The sequence below is a fragment of the Notothenia rossii genome (genome assembly GCF_949606895.1).
Source record: "Notothenia rossii genome assembly, chromosome: 10".
NCBI lineage: Eukaryota > Metazoa > Chordata > Actinopteri > Perciformes > Nototheniidae > Notothenia > Notothenia rossii.
Window position 1 is genome coordinate 35146510 of NC_136908.1, and position 6000 is coordinate 35152509.

The window sequence follows — 6000 nt, forward strand, 5'->3', positions numbered from 1 at the left end:
CTTGCACACTGAAGGATTAAGTTGAATTATTTGAAGTATTAAAGTAACGTGTTATGGCAGGAAAGTTAAATCTGGTATATTCATTTTAATGTCACCTTATATATATTCATGTGTGTTAAATTTGAAGGGACAAAGTATATTTTCCCTCCCCAATATATTGAGGTGAAGTCTTTGTGTTCAGAGAGAGATGTGAGCAGGGGACATCCTAATTTGGGGATAGCTCCAAAACTCTGGAATGTTTCCCTCATAAAAGAAGAGGGTGCGTTACACATGCTTAGGGCAAATGTATGTGTTTTCATTGCAGTAAATATATGTGCTGCATGATTACTGTTCAACTATACCTCTGTTTTTATTCTTTCATGTGCGGGTACTAAATGGCTACAAACATTGTGGAGAAATTAGCTTAAACATGTTTTATTACTCTATATGAAATGGAAGCAGCTTTTATGATAGGGACGAGAGAGTTGGGGGAGGGGACATTCTTCCTAAGATTTTCAGCATGTCAATTATCAGGGAAATCTACTTGTTTTCAATAGATGTGTGTGGTTAATTACTTTGTATTAATAATAACAGTATGTGTAAAGGAAGTTGGAAATATACAATGTGAAACCTTTTATTTGAAGTAAAGATGTGAACAATAGCTCAAATGGTGGGAAGGGGTGTAGGACAAATGAGTGTGTTCTCTATATTAGGCCTGTGTGAAGTTTGACTATTTGAAAAGCATCTCTAATACTGCTTAAGAGCATAGGTAATGTGTTCCTCGTTATTATTGATATGAAAGTGATTTACATGTATTACGTATATTTAGCCAACTATAACAACTATATCTTAAAACATACTTTTAACTTGTGTGTGGTAGCCTGAGGCGGGAAGATGGACTCAGGGACAAAGGGCCATAAAGGGGATGTGTGTGTGCTGGCTGCAAGATGTGAAATAAGATAAGGAAACTTGTTGTTTAGAGCAGGTTCGTACCAAACTGAAAGAGACTTTTTTGTTTTTTTTGTTTCCGGGTTTCTTCTGCTGTGTCGCACTGATTGGGTGCGACAGGCCATGTGTTGGTCTCTCCCAATAAGATGACCTCTGGGGGAAAGCACGCACACACCTCCTCCTGTGTTTTAGTATGAAAGCCTGTGTTTTCCTTTGGTTCGCGCTCTTGTTTTTGACTGACCGTTCCTGAGACCTGTCTCACACGTGGTAGAACCTGAGCCCGGAGTACTCTGCAGAGTGCTTCGTGATTCCTTTGTATTTGTATTGTTACTTTGTATCATTAAAACAAGATTATTGTTTCACTTGTATTCTGGTGTTTCTTAATCCCTTCCTTTTTACGAATTTACCCAGTTTACCAAACGACACGCGGAGACGAGGTTAGTTTTAAACATCCTCCAAATCTCCAACAACACACACTACTGAAATACTCTCACATTCACTACTGAACACCTCACACACACACATAACTGAAAATTAAGCCTCACACACACACTATTGAAATCCTCTCACATTCACTACTGAACACCTCAAACACACTACTGAAAACATCTGGCCTTGCACACACACCATTGAAATACTCTCACATTCACTACTGAACACCTCACACACACTACTGAAAACATCTGGCCTCACACACACACTACTGAAATACTTTCACATTCACTACTGAACACCTCACACACTACTGACAATTAAGCCTCACACACACACTACTGAAATACTTTCACATTCAATTCTGAACACCTCACACACGCTACTGAAAACTAACCTCACACACACGCAACTGAAAACATTTTACTGAAAGGTTCTTAGTAGGGAATGTGCATATGTTTCACCTATGTGTGTGAGAGGGGGATTCTTGCTAGTGTAACGGAAGTCATTGTAATGAAACGGAAGTCATTGTAATGAAATGGAACTAACAAAGAACAATGCTGCAGTGATACAGTAGGTGGCGATCAGAGATGGGGTCGTTACTAAAAAAAAAGTAATATATTACATATTACTTTAAAAAAAAAGTAATATATTACATATTACTTTTTAAAAAAGTAATATATTACACTACTTCGTTACTGTCTACATAAAGTAACTCGTTACTTTAATCGTTACCAGTGCTTGAATTGGGCCGGTACTCACCGGTACGCAGTACCGGCACTTCTGATTTTTACCCATGTGGTACCGGCACTTCTTACTGAGTACCGGCACCTTGCCGGTACTCAGTAAGAAGTGCAAAATGACTAACCATCATGCAACGCACTAGCAAGACGTTGATCGAAATTGCGCAGGTCTCGCTTGTCTCAAACAAGCCTAATGACTAACCATCATGCAACGCACTAGCAAGACGTTGATCGAAATTGCGCAGGTCTGCGCAGGTCTCGCTTGTCTCAAACAAGACTATTCAGTTCCTGACGGACGCCAAAAAAGCCCGAGATTATGGAACTAAACAAATAAATAAAAACAAGGATAATTGTGTGTTATTGGTGAGTAAATAACAGTGTGTTATTTTGAAAAGAATAACAAATTAGAAGGACAAAAATATTTAAAAAATACAGATTTCAATATTCTGAGGCTCTGAGCCCCATTTATTTTCCTCACAGACGGCAGCAAAAGTCCGAAATTATACGATTTAAAATAAAAGGAATAATTGTGGCTTGATATTGAGTAAGAACATGTTTTCATGAACCACACAGCTTCCGGTCTTCCTATAACACGTGAGACTACCAATAGAAATACATTGCTTTTAAAATCGTGCTGTGCAACACGAAAAAAAGGGGAAAATCGTGTTGGTGAACACGAATCAATAGATTAAAAATCGTGTTGGTGAACACGAAATGCCATGAGACTGGGTTGACAGTGTGCATGAATATGCTAAGATATATATAAAGTATGAAAACGGTAAGCAGTGCAAGTATAGCATACAATTTAAAGATATTAATTTCATGATGATTTGTGGAACAATGATGAACAATGTGAATGGAAGTGGCGACGTAAAACTGACACAAAACAACAACAAACTTTTGCCGAGCCAATTGGAGAGTTTCATCAGCAGCACGGGGTAAAAACCACCAATGAGCGCTCAGCTCGAGATACCAGCGAGTATGAGGGACTGTGTAGGCCAACATTCAAACTCACCTCACACACACACACTACTGAAAATCAAGCCTCACACATATTACTGAAAATTAACCTCACACACACGCAACTGAAAATTAACCTCACACACACACACACTACTGAAAACATATGGCCTTGCACACACTACTGATATACTCTCACATTCACTACTGAACACCTCGCACACACACTACTGAAAACATCTGGCCTCGCACACACACTACTGAAATACTCTCACATTCACTAATGAACACCACACACACACTACTGAAAACATCTGGCATTGCACACACACTACTGAAATACTCTCACATTTACTACTGAACACCTCACACACACACACTACTGAAAATCAAGCCTCACACATATTACTGAAAATTAACCTCACACACACGCAACTGAAAAGTAACCTCACACACACACTATTGAAAACATCTGGCCTTGCACACACACTACTGAAATACTCTCACATTCACTACTGAACACCTCACACACACTACTGAAAACATCTGGCCTTGCACACACACTACTGAAATACTCTCACATTCACTACTGAACACCTCACACACACACACAACTGAAAATTAAGCCTCACACACACACTATTGAAATCCTCTCACATTCACTACTGAACACCTCAAACACACTACTGAAAACATCTGGCCTTGCACACACACTATTGAAATACTCTCACATTCACTACTGAACACCTCACACACACTACTGAAAACATCTGGCCTCACACACACACTACTGAAATACTCTCACATTCACTACTGAACACCTCACACACTACTGACAATTAAGCCTCACACACACACTACTGAAATACTTTCACATTCAATTCTGAACACCTCACACACGCTACTGAAAACTAACCTCACACACACGCAACTGAAAACATTTTACTGAAAGGTTCTTAGTAGGGAATGTGCATGTGTTTCACCTATGTGTGTGAGAGGGGGATTCTTGCTAGTGTAACGGAAGTCATTGTAATGAAACGGAAGTCATTGTAATGAAACGGAACTAACAAAGAACAATGCTGCAGTGATACAGTAGGTGGCGATCAGAGATGGGGTCGTTACTAAAAAAAAAGTACTTGAGGATGCATTCGGAGACCGCATATGTCACTTCCGCCAAACGAAGGCTGTCCCAATTCAAAAAAAGACAAGACTCCTCCGAATGCGGCCCGCAAATGCAGCCTTCTTTCCCCAGATTTAGAGGATACATCTGATGTACACTCCGCGGTGTACCATATCCCAGGATGCAACGGGTGACGGTGACAAATGAGTTAAAAAAAATATATGGCTTGTAACGTCCCATCAACGGCTACAACGGTTTCAGCTGGATTCGTTTTTAAATGTACTCACCCAAATAGTAAACGACATGAGAGAAAAGTAAACCTATTTAATTTGTGTATTTAAATATACGGGCAATTGGAGATGTCTTCTTTATATTACATACATAAAATAATATGAATTGAAAATATTTCTAAACCCTGTTTGGTTTTCATATTTTTGGGATTCATTATAAAGCTAATTTATTTATTTAACTGCTTTAGTTATACAAATCTTACTGCAACAATTTTGTTTTGATAGGGAGCAAGGAGTAGACTGCGCAATTTATCCAGATGCGCGGGGAGAATGAAGCCCTCTTCACGGGGGCCTGTTGCGACCTCGGGAAAATAATTTAAACATATTATATAACACCAAAAATAAGTACAGCTAGATCTGACTCCATATTGAACAGTTTTGAAAACAGTTTGAAAACAGTTTGAAAATATTTTGCCTAGTGTCAGAAATTATTACCGGCACTTGTGACTGCAGCTAGGTTGCTAGGTGACGGGGGCGGCAAAATGTAGGGGTAACTGCCGGTGACGTACAAGGACATGCTCCGTAGACCGTCTCATTTCGCAGTCCGCGGAGGGCCCAAGCTGGGTCCTCCGCGGGTCTGCGAGGCTGGGTCTGAATTGGGACACAGCTTATACACAAGTTATTGAGCCGTTTCCGCTCTACATCCTGAACTCCTCCCTTCGATGCAATGCACTTCCGTTTTGGCGGACTGGGTTTGTTTTGCTAGCTAGCTCCGTTGTGCCGACAAAGCACTGATATCGCAGAGACAAAGAGGATATAACAATTACAACATGAAGAAAAGTGGTTCGGGAACTACGTGTGCGGTAGTTGGTTGCAATCACTCGAGAAAGCACCTGAACGAGTGGTTAGATAGAGAGTGCTACGACCACAAACCAGCACCCAGCACCCAGCCATGTTGTTCATTAAATACAGATAAACACAACAAATACTGCATGCATTGTATTTTTTAATATTATATATGAATATTTTCATAGTGATGTAATTGTGTGGGCTGCTTTTATATTTTAATTTGTAATACCTGTTAGGATTAAACATGTGATCTTTCTTGTTGAAGCCATTTCTTTAGTTTCCTCTCAACAATTAATTCATTCAGTGTTATTTATGTACAGTATGAGCTTAATATGAATGATGAACTGTGTTAAAAGAAATTGTAGCACTCTAAGGAACATATGAAATGCAATAATGCAATAACAGTGCAATAATGAAATTAAATTACATCAAACTTTATTTTCACTCAAACAGTACAGGCACATATGATATATTGCACAGCATAAAGGGATCATGTAAATTGTGCATTATGTAAACAACAGACAACTGTTGGCTCCTGTGGGCATGACCTAAATAAGGCAGTTTATTTTGGTTTTATGCTGGGCCACGTCGTCATGTTATCCTCCCAGTTTTGCACTGAATTCGGGTGGGGGAGAGTAACGCCATCTCCAGTCAAAGAAGTAGAATCGTGTTCCCAAGCTAGCATCACTGTTAGCATCGAAATCGCTGTGTTTACACCAGTGCCCGTCTGACTGTTTAC